Raw genomic sequence first — 25,085 nt, 5'->3', positions numbered from 1 at the left:
TTAGTGCTCTATTATGATTAATCGTGTGAGAATTATAAATCTTAAAGATCCTTAATTAGTTTTACATGTGGTATCAGAGCAAGATTGTAGGATTTATGATTCTCCTATTATGTGATGTTTCTCCTTTATGATGTTTTCCCCTTATGCTATAAACCCTAATTTTAATTTTATTCCCAATTTTCACGAACCCTAATTATTAATTGAGGGTTTATAATTGCAATGCAAGGTTTAAATGCAAATAGAATTCAAAGCTTTTCCTTATGCCATGCCTTGAATTAAATTGGATTCTTGTTTTTCCTCTGTTACATTGCATCATTTTGCATTAATAGTATGAAAGTTGTTTATTTTAATTTAAAATAAAGTAATGAATGCAGTAATGTGTAAATGGCTTAAAAACCGTTACTGTGTAAATGTCAAAGTGAATGGCATTGAAAGTTTAAAAAGAAAACTACCTGTGAACGTATTTTTTGAAATGAGGTAGTGAATGGAATAAAAACTATCCATGTTCTCAACGTGCTTAGGGAAAATAGGTAATGTTTTGATTGGTTTAAGTCACCAATAAATTAATATTAATTATTTTATTTATATAAATAATTAATAATTATGTTTTAGATTGGTTTAATTTGCAATAATATTTATGTTTGTTATTGTTAAATTAAAATTAATGAAGATGCTATATAAAGTTTATAACAATTAAATTTGTATTTATTTATTTGAAATTAAGTATGATAAATTTTCGTAGTCACCAAAGTGGCCAAAATTTTAAAATTTATATGATTTTAAATTATTAATGTTTTTATTTTAATTATCCATAGTATGATGCTAAATTATGAATAATTAAATTTATGGGTTAATTAAAATACATTAATTATAAGGCATTTAAGGATCGCCCAAAGGTTGATTAATTGTTCTCATAATTAATGAACATGATTGTAGATAATTTTGTATACGTCACTAGTTTTATTTATATACCCAAAGGTAGTAGGTGATTCTATTTGATGCATATTTTAATTATCAATAATGTTATAATATAATTAGCATCATTATGCTTATGTTTGTGTATTATTGGATCTCCCAAAGGAGAACATTAATATGCATAGAATGATTGTTTATATCTGAATCTGTTTTTACGTTTAGTTTTATGACTCAAAGCATTGATGTTAGGCATGTGTTAATTGCAATCTCTATTCCGGTATCTTTACACTCGCATGCTTCGTCTGTTCCAGTCTTTAATGGGTTGAATTTCCTTGACTGAAGTGAGCAAGTCCAATTTCACTTAGGTGTGTTGGATCTTGATCTAGCTTTTCAAGTTGAAAAGCCGGTTGCTATCACGAATGCTAGTAGCAATGAAGAGAAAGCTCATTACAAAGCTTGGGCAAGATCAAACAGACTTAGCTTAATGTTTATGAGAATGAGCATAGCAAGCAATATAAAGTCAGCTCTTCCCAAAACTGATGATGCAAAAGAATTTATGAAATTTGTGGAAGAGCGCTCCCAAACTGCTGATAAGTCTCTCGCTAGAACACTGATGAGTACGTTGACCACCATGAAGTTTGACGGCTCACGTACCATGCATGAGCATGTGATCGAGATGACAAATATCGCAGCAAGACTTAAGTCTTTAGGAATGGCAGTGGATGAAGGTTTTCTCATGCAGTTCATTCTGAACTCATTACCGTCTGAGTATGGTCTGTTCCAGATGAACTACAACACCATGAAAGACAAGTGGAATGTGCATGAATTGCACAGTATGCTAGTTCAGGAGGAGACCCGACTGAAGAACTTAGGAAGTCATTCTATTCAGTATGTGAAGAATCAAGGAGCTGTTGGAAAGAACGTTGCTAAGAAACATGGAAAGGGTAAAGGACCACTGAAGATTGACGAGTCCTCAACCAAAATCCAGAAGAAAAATGACAAATGTCATTTTTGCGGGAAGTCTGGACATTTCTAGAAGGACTGCATAAAGCGTAGAGCTTGGTTCGAAAAGAAAGGTGAGCATAATGCTTACGTATGTTTTGAATCAAACTTAACTGAAGTTCTCCATAATATGTGGTGGATTGATTCTGGATGTACGACTCATGTTTCTAATGTGATGCAGGGATTTCTTACAACCCGAACCATAAACCCAAATGAGAAGTTTGTCTTCATGGGCAATAAAGAGAAAGTTCTAGTGGAAGCGGTCGGGACTTATCGTCTAATCCTCAACACTGGATATCACTTAGACCTTATGAATACTTTTTATGTACCTAGTATCACTAGGAATTTAATTTCTTTGTCTAAGCTTGATGTTGCTAGATTCTCTTTTAAGTTTGGGAATGGTTCAGTTTGTTTAAGCATACTTTTATAATTGGATCTGGTACACTTTTTGATGGTTTATATAAATTGAATTTGGATAATTTATATGCTGAAAGTCTTATGACTTTGCATCACAATGTTGGCACTAAACGTAGTTTAGTGGATGAACGATCTGCTTACTTGTGGCATAAAAGTTTGGGACATATTTCTAAAGAAAGAATGCAAAGATTAGTAAAGAATGAAATCCTTTCGGATTTAGATTTTACTTATCTGAATGTGTGTGTGGATTGTATTAAAGGCAAACAAACTAAACACACAAAGAAAGGAGCCACGAGAAGCACTTAGCTTCTTGAAATCATACACAATGATATATGTGGTCCATTTGATGTAAATTCTTTCAATAAAGAGAAGTACTTCATCACCTTTATTGATGATTTTTCGCGTTATGGACATGTCTATCTACTGCATGAGAAATCTTAGTCAGTAAATGCCTTGGAAGTTTATATAAATGAAGTGGAAAGGCAATTAGATAGAAATGTGAAAATCGTAAGGTCTGATAGAGGTGGTGAGTATTATAGAAGATATGATGAAAGTGGACAACATCCTGGTCCGTTCGCTAAGTTCCTTGAGAAACGTGGTATTTGTGCTCAATACACAATGCCAGGCACACCACAACAAAATGGTGTATCAGAAAGGCGTAATCGAACCTTAATGGATATGGTTAGGAGTATGTTAAGTAATTCATGTTTACCTGTATCATTGTGGATGTATGCTTTAAAGACTGCAATGTATCATTCTGAATTTGTGCATTTTTGTTTAGTTTAATGCATTTTATTCAGTTTAATACATTTTTAAGACACTTCTAAAATTCCCAAATCTCTCCTAAGTTCATAAAATCTATCTTTGGCTAAAAGGTTTGGTAAAAATATCAGCAAATTGATGCTTTGTATTTACATATTCTATCTCAAAATTGCCCTAACTTATGTGATCCCTTAAAAAATGATGTCTAATTTCTATGTGTTTTTTTCCTAGAGTGCATTATGGGATTTTTGATTAAATTAATAGCATTGGTATTATCACATCTCAGAGGTATATGATTTAGAAAAATATTATAATCTTCTAACTATTGCTTCATCCAGAGAATTTGAGCATAACAATTTTCAACAGCTGTGTATTCAGCCTTTGTAGTTGATAAAGCCATAAGGCTTGTTTCTTGGAGTGCCAAGAAACTAATAAGCTTTCTAAGAGGTGACAAGTACCACTTGTACTTTTTCTATCTATTTTACAGCCACCATAATCAGCATCAGAGTAACCTATTAGACTAAGCGAGGCCCTAGAAGGATGGCAAACTCCAAAAGATATAGTTCCTTTAAGATATTTTAAAATTCTTTTTACTGTTATAAGATGTGATTCTTTAGGACTGACTTGAAATCTAGCACAAACACATACAAATTGCGTAATATCAAGTCTACCTGCAGTAAGATATAAAAGAGACCCTATCATACCTCTAAAATAGTTTGATTTACTTCAATACCTAGTTCGTCTTTATCCAAATAACAAGAAGTTCTCATAGGAGTACTTGCTGCTTTAGTAGTATCCATTTCAAATTTTTTAAGTACTTCTTTACAGTATTTAGATTGGGATATGAATGTTCCTTCTTCCATTTACTTAATTTGCAATCCAAGGAAGAAAGTTAATTCTCCCATCATTGACATTTCAAACTCACCCTACATTATACTTGCAAAACCTTCACATAGGAATTTATTAGTTGATCCAAAAATTATATCATCAACATAAACTTGAACCAATAAAATATGCTCACCTACTCTTTTAATAAACAGAGTTGAGTCTATGTTACCTCTTTCAAAATCATTTTCTAACAAAAATGTGCTTAAACGTTCATATCAGGATCTAGGTGCTTGTTTTAAACCATAAAATGCCTTCTTCAATTTATAAATGTGATTTTGAAATTTATAATCCTCAAAACCTGGAGGTTGTTCAACATACACATCTTCTTTGATAAAACCATTTAGAAAAAACTCTTTTGACATCCATTTGATATAATTTAAATTTCATAATAGAGGCATAGGCAAGAAGTAAGTGTACAACTTCTAACCTTGCAATTGGGGCATAAGTTTCATCATAGTCTATACCTTCTTCTTTTCTGTATCCCTTTGCCACGAGCCTAGCCTTATTCTTAGTAATATTTCCATCTTCATCTAGCTTATTTCTGAACACCCATTTGGTCCCAATCACTTGAAGTGATTCATTTCTTTGAATTAACTCCCATACTTCATTTCTTTCAAATTGATTTAGCTCCTCTTGCATTGCAATGCACCATTGATCATCTTGAAGAGCTTCTTGAACATTCTTTGGTTCAATCTGTGAAACAAAAGCTACATTCATACAAAAATTATTCATATTTCTAGTGATTACCCCTTTTGAAATGTCACCAATGACGTTATCTAGTGATAGTCCTCTTGGTGACTTCTAGCATTTTTCAGGATCTTTAGGTTGAGGAGGATTCTCATTTAAATACATTTTATCTAGAGCCTCCTTAATATATTCTCCATCACTTGCATTTTTCTTATTTGACTCAAGAGGGTTCTCCTCGAGGTCTACAACTTAATCAAAGACAACATGCATGAATTCTTCAACATTCAAAGTTCTTTTATTAAAAACTATATATGCTTTACTAGTAAGAGAATATCGTAGAAATATTGCCTCATCAGCTTTAGAATCAAATTTTCCTAAATTTTCTTTTCCATTATTTAAAACAAAACATGTGCATCGAAAAATTTTAAGATGACCAAAATTTGGCTTTATGCTTTTAAATAATTCATAAGGAGTAATTTTTAAAATAAGCCTAATAAGCATTCGATTTAAAACATAACATGCATTATTCACAACATCAGCCTAGAAATACTAGGAACATTATATTCATTTAACATTGTTCTGGCTAGTTCCTCTAAGGACCTTTTTTTTCCTCTCTACAACTCCATTATATTGAGGTGTCCTATGTGTAGAGACATTATGAAAAATTTCATTTTCATCACAAAAATTTTTAAATGACTCATTTTGAAATTTCACACCATGATACCTTCTTAAAATCGTAATTTTCAAATTATTTTCATTTTGAACCAATTTTGCAAATTTTTTAAATGCTTTAAAGGCTTCACTTTTTAAAGTAAGAAAGAATGTCCAAGTAAACCTAGAGTAATCATCAACAATAACAAGAGCATAATAATTTCCTCCATAACTCTTAATCCTAGAAGGACCAAATAAATCCATATGCAAAAGTTCTAATGACTTTGAAGTAGATATAATATTTTTGAATGAAAAGATGATCTTACTTGTTTTCCCTTTTGACAGGCAGCACAAAATTTATCTTTTTCAAACTTTATTTTTGGTAAACCAATTACTAAATCCTTACAAATCAATTTATTCAAGTGTTCCATGTGAATATGAGCAGCTCGTTTATGCCATAGCCAAGGATTTTCTTCTTTAGCAACTAGACTTGTTATATTACTAAATGATGCATGATCAAGATCAATTAAATAGATATTGTTATGTCTCGTACCTTTTAGAGCAATTTCATTAGAATTCTTTTGGTGGATAGTGCAGTAATCACTTTCTAAGATGACTTTGAGACCTTTATCAAATAACTGACTAATACTGAGGAGATTGTGCTTCAGTCCTTCTACAAGTAGCACATCCTTGATCTCCAAGGTATCCCCTCCACAAGCATCTCCAGTTCCAAGTATTTTCCCTTGGTTGTTATCTCCATATGTAACAAACCCTTGATCCTTTCTTTTGGGATTCTTGATCTTCCTCTTATCACCAGTCATGTGTCTTGAGCATCCACTGTCAGGATACCACATTGATTTTCTGGATTTGGAAGTTAACTACAAAATAAGAAAAATAATTTCTTTAGGTCCCCATTAATTTTGTTGGGTCCTTGGGGTTAGAGAGACATACTAACTATCTAACAATAGGCATCCAAGTATACTTTCCATTCGGAACATCATAATGTTTAATATTGCATTTATTTGATGTATGCCCCTTTTTTCATGCAATAAAAACAGGTAGCTTGTAAGAGCCACTAATTTAAATAAATAAATAAATATGAATTTAATTAAATGAGGGTAGTAAAAGCCTTTATGGCAATTGATGCTAACCTTTATGATGTGGAAAAGTATTAGCTCAAGTGGTTGAGAGTACTTACTTATGTGAGAGGACTTGTGTTCAAGTCCTATGTATACCATTTATGTGATTTTATATTTTTATATCTATATAATCATGTTGTAGAATGACATAGTGATTGAATTATATTAATTAGCATGAAACATGGTTTGGCATGATGGTTGGGTATTGACTTGGCATTGCATGGTTGTGGGTTCAAGCCTTGAGAAACCCAAATTAAATTTCTTTTTGGCTATTTTTGGATTTGGCTTGGGATTTAAAGGGTTAAAGGAAAACCCTAATAGACATGGCAGCAAGGGAGGCTGAAAAAACATAAGGCATTAGGCCATTAAGTGATGATTAATGATGGATTAATTGCTAATTTCGTTTTGGTGTAATCAAACCATATTAAGAGCACAATAAAAAGCTAATTAGGGGTAAGAGAAAGGGTTTGGTGAGGCTCTCAGTGGTTGTAGAAGAGAGCACGAGTTTGTAAGTTTTGGGTGAGTTTGAGTGAGGCTTGGGGGGCTGTCTTGAGGGAGAGGTAAAGGAGGACATTGGTGATCAAGGGAGAGCTTGCAAGAGTCAAGGCTAAGCTAAGGAAATCCAAGTTAGGGGAGTTCGTATTGTGTGGTTTATTTTTGTTTTGTATGAAGATGTGTTATGGGCCATGCTTGAATTGGGGAAACCTTTAATTCCTGCTTTATTTTGCGTTTTCTAGATTTTTTCCAGAAACCGCTTGGCGACGCATGAACTGCCGCCAGGCGGTACATGAGGTTGTGACCAATTTTCTGGGTTTATGGATGATCCGCCTGGCGGCCTGAAGTGACCTGCTAGGCGCTGTAATTGTTGTTGCTGTTTTCTTATTGTTGGTTGGTTTGTCAGTGACGTGATGAGGTTTGTATCGAATTGTTAATGTATGTGTATGTTTGGTTAATGTGATTGGTTCATAATGTTTCAATTGTTGGAATTTTGTGGCCCTTGTATGATATTGAGGTTATGATTCATGCTGGGAAAATTCAGAATAATTATGTTGAATCATGCCTATGATGAGTGCATTGTTCATTAGGATTGATGACAATATGATCAAGTATGAACTCTATACGATGTGTGCAGTTGAAATTATATATGAATGATGTTGTATGGTGTGTATGGGATTAGTTGGGGTCACGTTGAGTGTGGGAAACCTTGACAGGACCTGGAATTGTTGTGCGCTGCCTGGCGGTACCGTGATCACCACCAGGCGACATCGTAGAGGCAGGAAACACATGGATTTATCCCGAGTAGGATTTTAGAATGTAGTTAATTGAACCTATGGTATGTAAAATTGTGTAAGTAATTATAGAGCGTGAGAATAAAGCTTGACAGGTGAGAGAATGAACTATAATTGTTAAAATGTGTGAATTGATTTGGGTACAATTATGTGATAATGGGGATATAAGCATTAAACTCAATAATAATTGTATGCAGAAACATGATAAGGAATACATGTATATGGGAATCATTAATTTTGACACTATAAAATGGAATTGGATGATTATAGATTTGGGTCAAATAGTAAAATGACTGATATGAAAGGTAAAGTGCAAATTGGTTATCTTAAGCGTGCTGGAATGATTGAGATTGATACTGGGAAGTGGAATAGATTGCATGCTTCTCTGTTTAAGTTATGTAATGTGTGTTAGTTACATTGGAAATTGTTGTTTTGTTATGATTTGTTGTGTGATTGGTAATACAGTTAAAGGACTATATCTAAAGTACCATAATTGTGTTATATTTTGGTGGGTTGTGTGATTTGAGATCCTTTGGGATCTGTTTAAGTGCCAAAACTAGTAGCATTGTGCTACTTGTATGGCGCTTGGCGGCGTGAGCGAGCCGCCAGGCGGACGGGTCACGAACCAGTGACAGTGGTCACAATGCGAGCAGGGCGCCTAGCGGTAAGGATGGTTTTGCCAGGCGGAATGGTGCAGTAGAAGCCCTGATAGAGCGTGGCGCCTGGTGATGCGAGAGGGGTGCGCCAGGCCATGATGGACAGCGAGGCGCCTGGCGGCAGGGTGTAGTCCGCCACGCGGTGCCGGAGAAGTGATGATTCTACTGGTGCTTGGCGCCTGGCGGTGTGTGATGCCCTCCAAGCAGTCTGGACCTAGAGTTCGCCTAGCGGCGTGAGATGCGCGCCAGGCGGTTTTGGTTCAGTGATGGTGCGCGAAGAAGGGTTTCTACATCGCTTTAAGGGATGTTCATGATGCAATGCTTTGGCTGGGGGCTCAATTACGAGTGTATCTTGTATTGGGGTAACACGTGACCACTTTAGGTTGTAGCTTGGTAGTTTAGGAAGTCAAGTGGAGTGTGCGGGTTGTGGCTTGTACGGCGAGGTTTCGGATGATTGCCCTCTTCAGTGTAATCGGATAGAGTTTTGGTAGTCTGGGAACAACTACAAACTTATGTTTGTTTTAGGGAACTCCACTTGGTGTCACGGTGAGATGTTGTGGCAAAGTTCTTCCCACGTGTGGACTATCAGGTGGTGGCCTGTAGTTGGAGGGGCGAGTAGACACTCGTGCAGCAAAGATCGATCATTGATCGCACCTTAAGGGTATAGAAACGATAGACGTCTAATACAAGTGATGGAAATGGAGAAGTAAGGGGAAAAAGGGAGAAGTATACTAACTCGGGTTTTAATGCTTAGATGTTGTATTTAATATTAATTTTGTTTGGTTTATTTAAATGAGCTCACCCTATATGTGTGTGTGTGGCGATGATCATGTAACTTGTTACATGGGAGCAGATGTTGATGCAGGTGAGCAGGCTGATGCATAGAGACGGAATGGGGACCACTTGGGAGTTTTACTGATTTTATTTTGTCAGAATATGAATTTAATGTAATAATTTTATAGACAAACATGTTTTGCATTACGGTTTTGTTGCGCATTATTTTATCTGGTTTGGTGCGTTGGAATTAAAGTTTAAATTTATTCCCACGTTTTGGGAATTTGTTGTTAATAAATGAGGTTTTTAATTAAAATTTATTTTGTTTTATTTTAATAAGTAATTTCCGGCTAGGACATTACATAGCTATACAAGTATTTTTAGAGTATGAACTTCCTTTTTCTACCCACACTCTACGAGTTCTTTTAATTTTATTTTTAGGAACATACTTATTTTCTATTTAGATTCTTTTTCTTAAAAACATGTTTTTCAAAAGATTTATTTTTTAAAGCATCTTCAAGTTGTTTTTCTAAAATCATTAAATCAAGCATATAGCTTTTGCAAGATGCACATTCAATTGTCTCAATTTATCTATTTTCAAAAATTAAAATTTTATCTTTTAAGACCTTTTCTTCTTCAACAAAATTTTCAAGATTGCTCTATAATTCTTTAAAATCACCTTTTAATTTTTTGTGAGCAATATCTAGTTTACTGGATTTAGCAAGCAATTCTTGAAAGGCATTATAAAGAAAATCATAATCATTTTCATTGCCAAAGGAGCTTACCTCACTGTTAGAGAGATCATTATTGGCCATTAAGCAAAATTTTGCTTCTTCCTCATCGAATTCAGTAGAGCTGGATGAAATTGAGGCATTATCTTCCCATGCTATGTATGCCTTTTTCTTGAAATGTTTTCTGTTCTTCTTTTCATCACTCCTTTTTGAATTTGGGCAGTTTGCTTTTACATGAGTAGTTTCTCCACATCCATAGCTTTTAAAGTTTGAGGAGGATCCTTGATTCTCCTTCTTATTGCTCTTAAATTGATTTTTGCCTTTAGCCTTCATGAACTTTGTGAACTTCTTTATCATAAGACTAAGGTTCTTATCATCATCATCAGAATCTTCTTCTTATTTTTGCTTCTTGCCTTTGACAACTTCAGTTTTAAAAGCAATAATCTTCTTTCTTCCTCGATCTTCTTCACCATTCAATCTGCCCAGTTCAAGCTCGTGCTCCCTAAGTTTTCCAAAGAGAGCCGCCATGGTCATTGTTGCAATATTTTGTGACTCTGTGATGGTCGTCCCCTTTGGCTGCCAAGTGTTATTCAAAGATTTAAGAATTTTAATGTTAAGTTCATTAGTATCAAAGGTTTTACCTAGCCCACTAAGATGGTTGACGATGTGTTTGAACCGCTTCTGCACATCGTATATGGTTTCTCCCTGATGCATGTGAAACATTTCATATTCTTGAACCAAAGAGTTCTTTCTAGCCCATTTGACATCATCAGTTCCTTCATGAGTCACTTGAAGGATTTCCCACATCTCTCGTGCACTGGTGCAAACAGAAATTTTGTCGAACTCATCAAGAGTTAGAGCAGATGATATGATGTTTATGGCTTTAACATCATATTGAGCCCGCCTATTTTCATCAGCAGTCCATTATGCAAAAGGCTTTGGTTCTTGCACTTCATTAATAATGTTAAAAGGAACAAATGGTCCATTTACAACAGCATCTTAAATACCCCTATCAACTGATTCCAAAAATATTTGCATTCTAACTTTCCAGAATGGGTAATTTTCATCGGTAAAAAGTGGAGGTCTATTGATAGACGCACCTTCAGCAAAAAATTTGGTTTCATCCTACCATTTTCGAAAAATTTGAATACCTATCAAAGCAAGTTGTGATACCAATTGTTGGTATCGCGTAGTGGAATGACTAGATAGTGGTAAAAAACCAAGAGATGGGTGAATTGGATTTTTATAAAACCAAAAAAAAATATCAAAATTTTACTGATTTACTTAAAGTCACAGTTACTTTAAATGCAAGTGCAGATAAATAAAGGGTTTAGAGAAGAAGATAAACACTAATATTTATGTTGGTTCAGATCAAAAGATCCTACATCCAGTTGTTAATCTCTTAAACAAAGAGATTAACTCAATCACTAGAATAATCAGAGTACAAACAAATTTTAAAAAAGTAAAGGATTAGAAAACACCTCTCTTGAACAACCACAAGAGATGAACAAAAACTCCCCCTAAGTCAAACAAAGGATGACAACTTTCCTAGCAACAACACAACACTCAATCTTCTAAGAACTCACTTAGAAAAAGTTATAGCTCACTCCCACTAGGCTTTTCAAAGATATTTTTAAGAATCTCACAGAGCGCCACTTTCCAGTCACAGCACAAGAACTTTGAATCTTAAAAAGTTTCTTTTGAAGTTGGAAAATGAGTTCTATTTAAAGAGGTTTTTGAAAGCTAAGTTAGAAATGAGGAGTTGAGCTGAAACTGCCAAGGATAATCGATTACCACTTAAGATAATCGATTATTCTAGTGGTTTTCGAAAACAAATTTTTGGAGTGGTAATCGATTACCCAAAATGGCAATCGATTATCTCATGTACACTTTTGAACAAATAATTTTATAACTGCTAGTGGTAATCAATTATTAGAAATGATAAGCGATTATTTCAAGTCATTTTTGAAGAGCTAAGTTATAACAACTAGTGATAATCAATTAAATTTAGTGGTAATCGATTATCTTAAGTGGATTTTCGAAAAATAAAAATTTTGAGTTGGTAATTGATTATCATAAGTTGGTAATCGATTACGACACTATTTTTTGCAAAAATTTAGTTTTTCTGACGGTAGTTGCGAGCTGGCTGTTGTTCTAACAATCTTACAACTAACTAGAGAAAGTTAAACCTATTACAATAAGAACCTTAAATATAAAATGTACTATCTTAAATATCTACAAGAATTTTCTTAATTATCTTTATCATCATCAAAATCTTTTTAATCAATCTTATTCTTTTGTCAACATTGTGGAGCAAGTAGAGTTGTTGCTTGTAAGTCTATGGAAAGTGGGGGAAAGGCCCTTTGATATTACTTGGTGATAATATGATCATGATTGCATGTTATGGTTTGAGAACATGTGATGGGTTGCTATCTTGGTTGAAGTTATGCATATATTATGTAATCATGCTAGGTAATATATATATATATATATATATATATATATATATATATATATATATATATATATATATATATATATATATATATATATATATATAAACACACACACACACACACACATATATATATATATATATATATAAACACACACACACACACACATATATATATATATATGGCTATAAGATGTTTATGGTTGTGGTTTCTACTTGTGTTGATCATATAATTGGGTTGTACGGGAGTAGAGGTTGATGCTGATGCTAGTCCAGATGCAATTCTATGAGGAACTCATGGGGAAGCTTTTGGGTGTTTTTAGTGTGAATCATTTGGAAATGTTTTCTTTTAAATAAGATGTAATCATTTGATTGTTTTAGAAGTTCGAACTTTGAAGAATTTGTATTAAGTTGCATTTTTATGACTTAATCTAGTGGGTTTAGTTTAATCATGTTTTATTTGGAGAACAAAGTTTTATTCGGATGAAAATTTTGGCTAGTGGTTTTTGACATAAAATATTTATGAAGTTTCTTATTTTATAAGATGGTATCAAAGTTTTTATGATCGAAGTTTTGGCAAATTATAAAACTACACATGGCATCTCGAAAAGGGTGTTAATGTTTTCCCAATTCAAGAACATGTTTTAGCTTTGAATTTATAATTTCTTCGATATATATTTAATATTGTCTAAACTCCATGGAAATATCGCGAATAAAAGAGCACACATTCTTGTGCCATATAAGATTCAAAAATTCATCATTTTGGAACAATATTATTTCTTACATTTGATTCCATCTACGATGGTAGCTTTCCATTGGATACATCCAATGATATTGCACTTAAGTTGAAATATTTGCCTCATGCACTAAGTAAGAACGTAAATGGACCATTACGTCATAAAAGAAATGAGAGAAAAATTTCTCCAACTTACTCAAGCTTAAAACTACATATTTTCCTAATAACTGTGAAGTTTCTAAACACAACGTTTGAGACCATAGTTATCTAAAATAAAAACTTAGTTCAGTTAGGGTCATGGGTGTCTTTAACATATTACACTACTTGTTTGGATCCTATACATTAAACCTCCAACCATTTATCAAATAACTTGTACATCGAAAAACCCGTGAATTTGGCCCATAAGTGGAATAATGACTCCTTATTCTTTTGTCACCTTACCTTTTCAAAATTGGGAGTTAGGGAAAGATATAAGGTAAATGTCCCTAAGTTATATAATAATGGTTATAAAGAATGAATTAATTCTTACATATTGTTTGAAAAACTGATAGAAATCCTCTTTGATGTCTCTGTTGCACATTTATGTGAATTTCTTTTCTCCCATTCATGTTTATGTAGTCTGATGAAAAATTACATAACCACGATAATATGCATGTGTAATTTAATAAAATTACTAGGTCAATAAAGGGTGAGACTTCGTTGCAGTTTTGGAGAACATAATTTTTTATTGGATCTCATTCTACATTAGTTAACTCAACCTTTTTTCATGTAATGGTTTTCAAAGTTTAAGAACATTTTTTCGCTTTAAATACACATGATTCATATGAACTTTTAACATTAAAAATAATTAACATTATTCATAACATATATAAATTAATATTCAACAATACTCCATTACTTGTAGGTGTAATTAATACATAGCTTCCATAAACATCATAGCATTTCCATTAGTTGAGCATTGAGCTAAGTCATTTGTATCCAATGAAAGCCCATTGCCTTTATCTCATGCATTAGATATAAACGAGATTGAGTTAAGGTCCTTGTTATCTTCACACAACTAATTTTGTAAATTCCTCTTGTATATTATACTGATGTGGCTTAGCTTTCACTATTAGTACTACTTCCACTTCCTAACATGAGATCTCCAACCTTTTATCAAATAACTTGTACATCGAAAAAAGACCCGTAAATTTGGGCCACGAATGGAATGATGACTCATTTATTCTTTTGTCACCTTCCCTTTTCAAAAATTGAAGTTAGGGAAAAGTATATGGTAAATGTATCTAAGGCATATAATAATAGTTATCAAGAATGAATTAATTTTTACATAATTTTTGAACAATCGATAGAAATGCTCTTTGATGTCTCTGTTGCACATTTAAATGAATTTCCTTTCTCCAATTCATGATTACATAGTATCATGATAAATTATGTTGTTATAATGAATATTACATAACAACCATACTATGCATGCGTAATTTAATAAAATTACTGGCTCAATAAAGGGTGAGAGTCAGTTGCAACTTTGGAGAATATAATTTTGACTAGCTCCAATTTTGTGTCATTTCACTCAACATTTTTTTTCATGTAGTGGTTTTCAAAGTTCAAGAACATGGTTTCGCTTTTAGTTCATAATTTCTTCCCTATATATTTAATATTGTCTAAACTCCACGCAAATATCTCGAATAAAATTGCACACACTCTTGTGCAATGTAAGATTCCACAATACATCATTTTGGAACAATATTACTTTTTACATTTGATCTCATCCACAACGGTAGCTTTCCATTGGTTACATCCAACATTAATGCACTTAGGTTGAAATCTTCGCCTCATGTACTAAATAAGAACGTAAATGGACCATTATGTTATAAAAGAAAAGAGGGAATAATTTCCCAAACTTACTTAAGCTTAAAACTACATATTTTTCAAACAAGGGCAAATTTTCTAAACACAATATTTTTCTAACAAGTCTCACAAACTTCTTTTCAAAGAACACCACGAATTTCACATGGAAAAAACCGATTTCAAGTACATGATGATCATTTCATTTCAGCCCATATATTGGTCCACCTTTCCCACCTTGGTCATTTCTCTATACATTGAGAAATATTTGATAAAAAACCATTTGGAATCTCTAAAACCACTAGAAATTTATAATGCATACTTTTTTAGTGACAAGGTATAATATCCATACAAAAATGTGTAATTTCATTTTTTTAATTATTGTCGCTATATGTTTTGGAAGTATACCATCAGAGTGGCGCAGCGGAAGCGTGGTGGGCCCATAACCCACAGGTCCCAGGATCGAAACCTGGCTCTGATAAGGAGTGGCTTCCGATAATTCATGTTTTAAGTGATGCTATCCTTTGTCTTATTTTCAAGATCCATCGATGTTCCCACTAGGTCTACACACTATTTCTTCAAAAATGTTTATTTTTCTCATTTATTCAATTAGTACATTTTATATCTCATATTAGGTTAATTTGTATGTTTTCACTCAATGAAATTACCTAAACTGCTTAATTTATCATGTAAAAAAAAGTTTGTTATTTACTTCAATGTATCAATCCAAAAATAAATCTATCCAAAAAAGCTAAAGCAAAAGTGTTCATATTCAAACCTTTAAACCAATACTTGAAGGATAAAGTCGGTCACCAACTATGACAACTATTTTTTTCTATTTAAATACACATGATTCATATGAACTTTTAACATTAAAAATAATTAACATTATTCATAACATATATAAATTAATATTCAACAATACTCCATTACTTGTAGGTGTAATTAATACATAGCTTCCATAAACATCATAGCATTTCCATTAGTTGAGCATTGAGCTAAGTCATTTGTATCCATTGAAAGCCCATTGCCTTTATCTCATGCATTAGATATAAACGAGATTGAGTTAAGGTCCTTGTCATCTTCACACAACTAATTTTGTAAATTCCTCTTGTATATTATACTGATGTGGCTTAGCTTTCACTATTAGTACTACTTCCACTTCCTAACGATGGTGTTTGGTGATTTTAACATAATACACCACTTGTCTGGGTCCTATACATGAGAGCTCCAACCTTTTATCAAATAACTTGTACATCGAAAAAAGACCCGTAAATTTGGGCCACGAATGGAATGATGACTCATTTATTCTTTTGTCACCTTCCCTTTTCAAAAATTGAAGCTAGGGAAAAGTATATGGTAAATGTATCTAAGGCATATAATAATAGTTATCAAGAATGAATTAATTTTTACATAATTTTTGAACAATCGATAGAAATGCTCTTTGATGTCTCTGTTGCACATTTAAATGAATTTCCTTTCTCCAATTCATGATTACATAGTATCATGATAAATTATGTTGTTATAATGAATATTACATAACAACCATACTATGCATGCGTAATTTAATAAAATTACTGGCTCAATAAAGGGTGAGAGTCAGTTGCAACTTTGGAGAATATAATTTTGACTAGCTCCAATTTTGTGTCATTTCACTCAACATTTTTTTTCATGTAGTGGTTTTCAAAGTTCAAGAACATGGTTTCGCTTTTAGTTCATAATTTCTTCCCTATATATTTAATATTGTCTAAACTCCACGCAAATATCTCGAATAAAATTGCACACACTCTTGTGCAATGTAAGATTCCACAATACATCATTTTGGAACAATATTACTTTTTACATTTGATCTCATCCACAACGGTAGCTTTCCATTGGTTACATCTAACATTAATGCACTTAGGTTGAAATCTTCGCCTCATGTACTAAATAAGAACGTAAATGGACCATTATGTTATAAAAGAAAAGAGGGAATAATTTCCCAAACTTACTTAAGCTTAAAACTACATATTTTTCAAACAAGGGCAAATTTTCTAAACACAATATTTTTCTAACAAGTCTCACAAACTTCTTTTCAAAGAACACCACGAATTTCACATGGAAAAAACCGATTTCAAGTACATGATGATCATTTCATTTCAGCCCATATATTGGTCCACCTTTCCCACCTTGGTCATTTCTCTATACATTGAGAAATATTTGATAAAAAACCATTTGGAATCTCTAAAACCACTAGAAATTTATAATGCATACTTTTTTAGTGACAAGGTATAATATCCATACAAAAATGTGTAATTTCATTTTTTTAATTATTGTCGCTATATGTTTTGGAAGTATACCATCAGAGTGGCGCAGCGGAAGCGTGGTGGGCCCATAACCCACAGGTCCCAGGATCGAAACCTGGCTCTGATAAGGAGTGGCTTCCGATAATTCATGTTTTAAGTGATGCTATCCTTTGTCTTATTTTCAAGATCCATCGATGTTCCCACTAGGTCTACACACTATTTCTTCAAAAATGTTTATTTTTCTCATTTATTCAATTAGTACATTTTATATCTCATATTAGGTTAATTTGTATGTTTTCACTCAATGAAGTTACCTAAACTGCTTAATTTATCATGTAAAAAAAAGTTTGTTATTTACTTCAATGTATCAATCCAAAAATAAATCTATCCAAAAAAGCTAAAGCAAAAGTGTTCATATTCAAACCTTTAAACCAATACTTGAAGGATAAAGTCGGTCACCAACTATGACAACTATTTTTTTCTATTTAAATACACATGATTCATATGAACTTTTAACATTAAAAATAATTAACATTATTCATAACATATATAAATTAATATTCAACAATACTCCATTACTTGTAGGTGTAATTAATACATAGCTTCCATAAACATCATAGCATTTCCATTAGTTGAGCATTGAGCTAAGTCATTTGTATCCATTGAAAGCCCATTGCCTTTATCTCATGCATTAGATATAAACGAGATTGAGTTAAGGTCCTTGTCATCTTCACACAACTAATTTTGTAAATTCCTCTTGTATATTATACTGATGTGGCTTAGCTTTCACTATTAGTACTACTTCCACTTCCTAACGATGGTGTTTGGTGATTTTAACATAATACACCACTTGTCTGGGTCCTATACATGAGAGCTCCAACCTTTTATCAAATAACTTGTACATCGAAAAAAGACCCGTAAATTTGGGCCACGAATGGAATGATGACTCATTTATTCTTTTGTCACCTTCCCTTTTCAAAAATTGAAGCTAGGGAAAAGTATATGGTAAATGTATCTAAGGCATATAATAATAGTTATCAAGAATGAATTAATTTTTACATAATTTTTGAACAATCGATAGAAATGCTCTTTGATGTCTCTGTTGCACATTTAAATGAATTTCCTTTCTCCAATTCATGATTACATAGTATCATGATAAATTATGTTGTTATAATGAATATTACATAACAACCATACTATGCATGCGTAATTTAATAAAATTACTGGCTCAATAAAGGGTGAGAGTCAGTTGCAACTTTGGAGAATATAATTTTGACTAGCTCCAATTTTGTGTCATTTCACTCAACATTTTTTTTCATGTAGTGGTTTTCAAAGTTCAAGAACATGGTTTCGCTTTTAGTTCATAATTTCTTCCCTATATATTTAATATTGTCTAAACTCCACGCAAATATCTCGAATAAAATTGCACACACTCTTGTGCAATGTAAGATTCCACAATACATCATTTTGGAACAATATTACTTTTTACATTTGATCTCATCCACAACGGTAGCTTTCCATTGGTTACATCCAACATTAATGCACTTAGGTTGAAATCTTCGCCTCATGTACTAAATAAGAACGTAAATGGACCATTATGTTATAAAAGAAAAGAGGGAATAATTTCCCAAACTTACTTAAGCTTAAAACTACATATTTTTCAAACAAGGGCAAATTTTCTAAACACAATATTTTTCTAACAAGTCTCACAAACTTCTTTTCAAAGAACACCACGAATTTCACATGGAAAAAACCGATTTCAAGTACATGATGATCATTTCATTTCAGCCCATATATTGGTCCACCTTTCCCACCTTGGTCATTTCTCTATACATTGAGAAATATTTGATAAAAAACCATTTGGAATCTCTAAAACCACTAGAAATTTATAATGCATACTTTTTTAGTGACAAGGTATAATATCCATACAAAAATGTGTAATTTCATTTTTTTAATTATTGTCGCTATATGTTTTGGAAGTATACCATCAGAGTGGCGCAGCGGAAGCGTGGTGGGCCCATAACCCACAGGTCCCAGGATCGAAACCTGGCTCTGATAAGGAGTGGCTTCCGATAATTCATGTTTTAAGTGATGCTATCCTTTGTCTTATTTTCAAGATCCATCGATGTTCCCACTAGGTCTACACACTATTTCTTCAAAAATGTTTATTTTTCTCATTTATTCAATTAGTACATTTTATATCTCATATTAGGTTAATTTGTATGTTTTCACTCAATGAAGTTACCTAAACTGCTTAATTTATCATGTAAAAAAAAGTTTGTTATTTACTTCAATGTATCAATCCAAAAATAAATCTATCCAAAAAAGCTAAAGCAAAAGTGTTCATATTCAAACCTTTAAACCAATACTTGAAGGATAAAGTCGGTCACCAACTATGACAACTATTTTTTTCTATTTAAATACACATGATTCATATGAACTTTTAACATTAAAAATAATTAACATTATTCATAACATATATAAATTAATATTCAACAATACTCCATTACTTGTAGGTGTAATTAATACATAGCTTCCATAAACATCATAGCATTTCCATTAGTTGAGCATTGAGCTAAGTCATTTGTATCCATTGAAAGCCCATTGCCTTTATCTCATGCATTAGATATAAACGAGATTGAGTTAAGGTCCTTGTCATCTTCACACAACTAATTTTGTAAATTCCTCTTGTATATTATACTGATGTGGCTTAGCTTTCACTATTAGTACTACTTCCACTTCCTAACGATGGTGTTTGGTGATTTTAACATAATACACCACTTGTCTGGGTCCTATACATGAGAGCTCCAACCTTTTATCAAATAACTTGTACATCGAAAAAAGACCCGTAAATTTGGGCCACGAATGGAATGATGACTCATTTATTCTTTTGTCACCTTCCCTTTTAAAAATTGAAGCTAGGGAAAAGTATATGGTAAATGTATCTAAGGCATATAATAATAGTTATCAAGAATGAATTAATTTTTACATAATTTTTGAACAATCGATAGAAATGCTCTTTGATGTCTCTGTTGCACATTTAAATGAATTTCCTTTCTCCAATTCATGATTACATAGTATCATGATAAATTATGTTGTTATAATGAATATTACATAACAACCATACTATGCATGCGTAATTTAATAAAATTACTGGCTCAATAAAGGGTGAGAGTCAGTTGCAACTTTGGAGAATATAATTTTGACTAGCTCCAATTTTGTGTCATTTCACTCAACATTTTTTTTCATGTAGTGGTTTTCAAAGTTCAAGAACATGGTTTCGCTTTTAGTTCATAATTTCTTCCCTATATATTTAATATTGTCTAAACTCCACGCAAATATCTCGAATAAAATTGCACACACTCTTGTGCAATGTAAGATTCCACAATACATCATTTTGGAACAATATTACTTTTTACATTTGATCTCATCCACAACGGTAGCTTTCCATTGGTTACATCCAACATTAATGCACTTAGGTTGAAATCTTCGCCTCATGTACTAAATAAGAACGTAAATGGACCATTATGTTATAAAAGAAAAGAGGGAATAATTTCCCAAACTTACTTAAGCTTAAAACTACATATTTTTCAAACAAGGGCAAATTTTCTAAACACAATATTTTTCTAACAAGTCTCACAAACTTCTTTTCAAAGAACACCACGAATTTCACATGGAAAAAACCGATTTCAAGTACATGATGATCATTTCATTTCAGCCCATATATTGGTCCACCTTTCCCACCTTGGTCATTTCTCTATACATTGAGAAATATTTGATAAAAAACCATTTGGAATCTCTAAAACCACTAGAAATTTATAATGCATACTTTTTTAGTGACAAGGTATAATATCCATACAAAAATGTGTAATTTCATTTTTTTAATTATTGTCGCTATATGTTTTGGAAGTATACCATCAGAGTGGCGCAGCGGAAGCGTGGTGGGCCCATAACCCACAGGTCCCAGGATCGAAACCTGGCTCTGATAAGGAGTGGCTTCCGATAATTCATGTTTTAAGTGATGCTATCCTTTGTCTTATTTTCAAGATCCATCGATGTTCCCACTAGGTCTACACACTATTTCTTCAAAAATGTTTATTTTTCTCATTTATTCAATTAGTACATTTTATATCTCATATTAGGTTAATTTGTATGTTTTCACTCAATGAAGTTACCTAAACTGCTTAATTTATCATGTAAAAAAAAGTTTGTTATTTACTTCAATGTATCAATCCAAAAATAAATCTATCCAAAAAAGCTAAAGCAAAAGTGTTCATATTCAAACCTTTAAACCAATACTTGAAGGATAAAGTCGGTCACCAACTATGACAACTATTTTTTTCTATTTAAATACACATGATTCATATGAACTTTTAACATTAAAAATAATTAACATTATTCATAACATATATAAATTAATATTCAACAATACTCCATTACTTGTAGGTGTAATTAATACATAGCTTCCATAAACATCATAGCATTTCCATTAGTTGAGCATTGAGCTAAGTCATTTGTATCCATTGAAAGCCCATTGCCTTTATCTCATGCATTAGATATAAACGAGATTGAGTTAAGGTCCTTGTCATCTTCACACAACTAATTTTGTAAATTCCTCTTGTATATTATACTGATGTGGCTTAGCTTTCACTATTAGTACTACTTCCACTTCCTAACGATGGTGTTTGGTGATTTTAACATAATACACCACTTGTCTGGGTCCTATACATGAGAGCTCCAACCTTTTATCAAATAACTTGTACATCGAAAAAAGACCCGTAAATTTGGGCCACGAATGGAATGATGACTCATTTATTCTTTTGTCACCTTCCCTTTTCAAAAATTGAAGCTAGGGAAAAGTATATGGTAAATGTATCTAAGGCATATAATAATAGTTATCAAGAATGAATTAATTTTTACATAATTTTTGAACAATCGATAGAAATGCTCTTTGATGTCTCTGTTGCACATTTAAATGAATTTCCTTTCTCCAATTCATGATTACATAGTATCATGATAAATTATGTTGTTATAATGAATATTACATAACAACCATACTATGCATGCGTAATTTAATAAAATTACTGGCTCAATAAAGGGTGAGAGTCAGTTGCAACTTTGGAGAATATAATTTTGACTAGCTCCAATTTTGTGTCATTTCACTCAACATTTTTTTTCATGTAGTGGTTTTCAAAGTTCAAGAACATGGTTTCGCTTTTAGTTCATAATTTCTTCCCTATATATTTAATATTGTCTAAACTCCACGCAAATATCTCGAATAAAATTGCACACACTCTTGTGCAATGTAAGATTCCACAATACATCATTTTGGAACAATATTACTTTTTACATTTGATCTCATCCACAACGGTAGCTTTCCATTGGTTACATCCAACATTAATGCACTTAGGTTGAAATCTTCGCCTCATGTACTAAATAAGAACGTAAATGGACCATTATGTTATAAAAGAAAAGAGGGAATAATTTCCCAAACTTACTTAAGCTTAAAACTACATATTTTTCAAACAAGGGCAAATTTTCTAAACACAATATTTTTCTAACAAGTCTCACAAACTTCTTTTCAAAGAACACCACGAATTTCACATGGAAAAAACCGATTTCAAGTACATGATGATCATTTCATTTCAGCCCATATATTGGTCCACCTTTCCCACCTTGGTCATTTCTCTATACATTGAGAAATATTTGATAAAAAACCATTTGGAATCTCTAAAACCACTAGAAATTTATAATGCATACTTTTTTAGTGACAAGGTATAATATCCATACAAAAATGTGTAATTTCATTTTTTTAATTATTGTCGCTATATGTTTTGGAAGTATACCATCAGAGTGGCGCAGCGGAAGCGTGGTGGGCCCATAACCCACAGGTCCCAGGATCGAAACCTGGCTCTGATAAGGAGTGGCTTCCGATAATTCATGTTTTAAGTGATGCTATCCTTTGTCTTATTTTCAAGATCCATCGATGTTCCCACTAGGTCTACACACTATTTCTTCAAAAATGTTTATTTTTCTCATTTATTCAATTAGTACATTTTATATCTCATATTAGGTTAATTTGTATGTTTTCACTCAATGAAGTTACCTAAACTGCTTAATTTATCATGTAAAAAAAAGTTTGTTATTTACTTCAATGTATCAATCCAAAAATAAATCTATCCAAAAAAGCTAAAGCAAAAGTGTTCATATTCAAACCTTTAAACCAATACTTGAAGGATAAAGTCGGTCACCAACTATGACAACTATTTTTTTCTATTTAAATACACATGATTCATATGAACTTTTAACATTAAAAATAATTAACATTATTCATAACATATATAAATTAATATTCAACAATACTCCATTACTTGTAGGTGTAATTAATACATAGCTTCCATAAACATCATAGCATTTCCATTAGTTGAGCATTGAGCTAAGTCATTTGTATCCATTGAAAGCCCATTGCCTTTATCTCATGCATTAGATATAAACGAGATTGAGTTAAGGTCCTTGTCATCTTCACACAACTAATTTTGTAAATTCCTCTTGTATATTATACTGATGTGGCTTAGCTTTCACTATTAGTACTACTTCCACTTCCTAACGATGGTGTTTGGTGATTTTAACATAATACACCACTTGTCTGGGTCCTATACATGAGAGCTCCAACCTTTTATCAAATAACTTGTACATCGAAAAAAGACCCGTAAATTTGGGCCACGAATGGAATGATGACTCATTTATTCTTTTGTCACCTTCCCTTTTCAAAAATTGAAGCTAGGGAAAAGTATATGGTAAATGTATCTAAGGCATATAATAATAGTTATCAAGAATGAATTAATTTTTACATAATTTTTGAACAATCGATAGAAATGCTCTTTGATGTCTCTGTTGCACATTTAAATGAATTTCCTTTCTCCAATTCATGATTACATAGTATCATGATAAATTATGTTGTTATAATGAATATTACATAACAACCATACTATGCATGCGTAATTTAATAAAATTACTGGCTCAATAAAGGGTGAGAGTCAGTTGCAACTTTGGAGAATATAATTTTGACTAGCTCCAATTTTGTGTCATTTCACTCAACATTTTTTTTCATGTAGTGGTTTTCAAAGTTCAAGAACATGGTTTCGCTTTTAGTTCATAATTTCTTCCCTATATATTTAATATTGTCTAAACTCCACGCAAATATCTCGAATAAAATTGCACACACTCTTGTGCAATGTAAGATTCCACAATACATCATTTTGGAACAATATTACTTTTTACATTTGATCTCATCCACAACGGTAGCTTTCCATTGGTTACATCCAACATTAATGCACTTAGGTTGAAATCTTCGCCTCATGTACTAAATAAGAACGTAAATGGACCATTATGTTATAAAAGAAAAGAGGGAATAATTTCCCAAACTTACTTAAGCTTAAAACTACATATTTTTCAAACAAGGGCAAATTTTCTAAACACAATATTTTTCTAACAAGTCTCACAAACTTCTTTTCAAAGAACACCACGAATTTCACATGGAAAAAACCGATTTCAAGTACATGATGATCATTTCATTTCAGCCCATATATTGGTCCACCTTTCCCACCTTGGTCATTTCTCTATACATTGAGAAATATTTGATAAAAAACCATTTGGAATCTCTAAAACCACTAGAAATTTATAATGCATACTTTTTTAGTGACAAGGTATAATATCCATACAAAAATGTGTAATTTCATTTTTTTAATTATTGTCGCTATATGTTTTGGAAGTATACCATCAGAGTGGCGCAGCGGAAGCGTGGTGGGCCCATAACCCACAGGTCCCAGGATCGAAACCTGGCTCTGATAAGG

The 25,085-nt window shown here is 32.4% G+C and overlaps 6 non-coding genes across 6 annotated transcripts; all 6 read left to right on the top strand.

The window, feature by feature from the left end:
• Window positions 1-15,356: 15,356 nt before the first annotated feature.
• On the top strand, window positions 15,357-15,428 carry TRNAM-CAU. Its single transcript has one exon. It is a non-coding gene; the product is annotated as a tRNA-Met (tRNA).
• A 1,859-nt stretch (window positions 15,429-17,287) lies between these two features.
• On the top strand, window positions 17,288-17,359 carry TRNAM-CAU. The gene has a single exon. It is a non-coding gene; the product is annotated as a tRNA-Met (tRNA).
• A 1,859-nt stretch (window positions 17,360-19,218) lies between these two features.
• On the top strand, window positions 19,219-19,290 carry TRNAM-CAU. Its single transcript has one exon. It is a non-coding gene; the product is annotated as a tRNA-Met (tRNA).
• A 1,858-nt stretch (window positions 19,291-21,148) lies between these two features.
• Window positions 21,149-21,220, top strand: TRNAM-CAU. Its single transcript has one exon. It is a non-coding gene; the product is annotated as a tRNA-Met (tRNA).
• A 1,859-nt stretch (window positions 21,221-23,079) lies between these two features.
• Window positions 23,080-23,151, top strand: TRNAM-CAU. The gene has a single exon. It is a non-coding gene; the product is annotated as a tRNA-Met (tRNA).
• Window positions 23,152-25,010: 1,859 nt separating this feature from the next.
• TRNAM-CAU lies at window positions 25,011-25,082 on the top strand. The gene has a single exon. It is a non-coding gene; the product is annotated as a tRNA-Met (tRNA).
• The last annotated feature ends 3 nt before the right edge of the window (window positions 25,083-25,085 follow it).

Source organism: Vigna unguiculata, chromosome 11, assembly GCF_004118075.2.
Source record: "Vigna unguiculata cultivar IT97K-499-35 chromosome 11, ASM411807v1, whole genome shotgun sequence".
NCBI lineage: Eukaryota > Viridiplantae > Streptophyta > Magnoliopsida > Fabales > Fabaceae > Vigna > Vigna unguiculata.
The sequence above is the reverse complement of the archived record's forward strand: the minus strand, read 5'-3'. Positions and strand labels throughout refer to the sequence as shown.